This window comes from Empidonax traillii, unplaced genomic scaffold (assembly GCF_003031625.1).
Source record: "Empidonax traillii isolate 1590-97213 ecotype Southwest subspecies unplaced genomic scaffold, ASM303162v1 scaffold10:size5872457, whole genome shotgun sequence".
In the NCBI taxonomy this organism is placed as follows: Eukaryota; Metazoa; Chordata; class Aves; order Passeriformes; family Tyrannidae; genus Empidonax; species Empidonax traillii.
Window position 1 is genome coordinate 4074122 of NW_020955203.1, and position 2488 is coordinate 4076609.

At 43.9% G+C, this 2488-nt stretch overlaps 1 long non-coding RNA gene across 1 annotated transcript in view; it reads right to left on the reverse strand.

The window, feature by feature from the left end:
• Positions 1-937: 937 nt before the first annotated feature.
• LOC114058097 overlaps positions 938-2488 on the reverse strand; it is a 24286-nt gene continuing 22735 nt past the window's right edge. The window contains exon 3 of the long non-coding RNA XR_003571372.1: positions 938-1045. This is a non-coding gene — a long non-coding RNA (uncharacterized LOC114058097). The remainder of the gene's footprint in view (positions 1046-2488) is intronic.

Sequence of the window (2488 nt, forward strand, 5' to 3'; positions counted from 1 at the left end):
TGTGTGTCACTAATGGTTTATGATGGCTCCATCCAGAGAAAACTTTCTTGATTGATCAAAGATATAATTCTTCTTATGACTACTCCATCTGCACATGAATATTGTATCAGCCCATTTCACAAACTCTATCATGTTCAAACTCTTTTCTATATCTTCAATGACTGATCTGAGAGAAGAGGAAAATATTTTTTAAAAAAACCCTTTGTACTACCAGGCAATGTCTGGTTTTCATTTTTCCTGCATTTTTTTCCTGTGAAAAAGATTATTTCATTAAAATCATTTTCTCACAGTAACAACCTACAATTTATTCAAGAACAACAGTAATTCAATGTGTTACAGTCCTGTCAGTTGGGCTCTCTGATTCACAGTTTGTACAAGAAATTTGTTTCCTGTGCAAACAAATTACAACAAAAAGCAAGACAAAAACTGAAGGGACCCGCAGAGAGTTGCTGTGAGGTCAGAGATAGATGCTAGCAGCATTTCACACAATATTCTGAATATGCCCAGTTGGAAGGGACCCACAAGGATCATAAAGTCCAACTCAGCCCTGCACAGGACCATCCCCAAGAGTCACATCATGTGCCTGAGAGTATCATCCAAACACTCCTTGGGCTCTGTCAGGCTTGGTGCTGTGACCACTGCCCTGGGGAGCCTGTTCAGTGCCCACCCACCCCCTGGGGGAAGAACCTTTCCCCAACACCCAACCCATACCTCCTCTGACACAAACTCACGCCATTCCCTCAGGTCATGTCACTGGTCACACAGAGCAGAGCTCGGTGCCTGTCCCTCCTCTGGCCCTCCCAGGGAAGTTGTGGCTTCAATGAGGTCTCCCCTCAGCCTCCTCCTCTCCAGCTGAACACACCGAGTGCCCTCAGCTGCTCCTCACATGGTTTCAAATCAAGGCCCTTCACCATCTCCATTGCCCTCCTTGGGACACTCTCTAATGGCTCAATATCTTTTCTACATTGTGGTGCCCTAAACCACCCCAACATTCCAGGTGAGGACACTCCAGGTCAGAGCAGAGCGGGACAATCCCCTCCCTGTCCTGGCTGGCCATGCTGTGCCTGATGCCCTCAGGACACGGTTGTCCCTCCTGGCTGCCAGGGCACTGCTGACTCATGGCCAACTGGCCACCTACCAGGACACCCAGGACCCTTTTCCTGTACTACTTTCCAGCACCTCATTCCCCAGTCTGTTCACACATCCAGGGTTGTCCCATCCCATGTGCAGAATCTGGCACTTTTCACTATTGAGCTAAACTGAGATTTCCTAAGCTTAATCCTGTTTCTGCACAGTGCAACAAACCCTACTCTACACAAAGCTAATAGGAAAGATTTCTGTTTCAAAGAAAGTAGAACACTTTGACAATATCCTGACATTTACGGGTGCTGGCTAACAGATGGTTGTCATCTATGAAAGTCCAGGCACTCTTGTACACATCTATGCCAACTGTAAGTATGAGAAAATTTGGGGTTTTTGTGTTTCTCTCTATGTACACAATAATTTACAGTAAATGAAGGTACTGTGTTTGCTCAGAAATCTGGGCTAAATTGTCCCTTGTGAACAGTCACACTGTATTTAAATTTAGACACCTCTTTTCTGTGTGGTCCTAGTGCATGCTGCTTATGAATTTCCTTGAGATTCCTTTCAGTTTTCTCCCAGAATAGTCTGTGCACTAGTAGGTAAATGAAAATCTAGTGGTCTTCTCCAAGTAGTGATTAATCGTTTCTAGAAATGAGCTTCCTTGGCCCCAGTGATATAGCTGACCTGACCTGACCTGTTGATTACCTATAAGTGTGATATCAGCAGCAGCAAAGGAAGACAAAACATGATTTGTGTTTAGATGCACAAACAAACAAGACAACCTGAGTTCTGCTGCTCTTTTTTCCTTTACCAGAGGAAGGTACTTGATTTCTACATTGTTCTGAAGAAAGATGATAGTTACACAATGCTCTCCTTGCCTTGAATATAAAAATGCCTGCTCTTCAAAAAACTCTTATCAACCTCTATGCATGCCTTTGCTACAGGAGATCTGTACTGTCTTTCAAGAGACAGATGGAGAAAGCTGGGATTGAGAATTTAATTCCATAGGAACAAATGAATGAAGGTATGTTGTGTTCTAAAATGATAACCCATTGCTGTTAAGTGGAAATGGAAAGGTATCAGATAGTACTGAGTAGGTCATAGAATCATAGAATCATAGAATCATGGAATAGATTGGGTTGGAAAAGACCTCCAAGATCATCGAGTACAACCCCTGATCCAACTCCAATTACTATATCATGGCACTAAGGGCCACATCCAATCTCTTTTTAAAAACTTCCAGGGATGGTGAATCCACCACCTCTCTGGCAGACCGTTCCAATGCCTGATTACCCTCTCTGTAAAGAATTTCTTCCTAACATCTAACCTAAACCTCCCCTGGCAGAGCTTGAGCCCATGTCCTCTTGTCCTATTGTTGGTTGCCTGGGAGAAGAGACCAACCCCC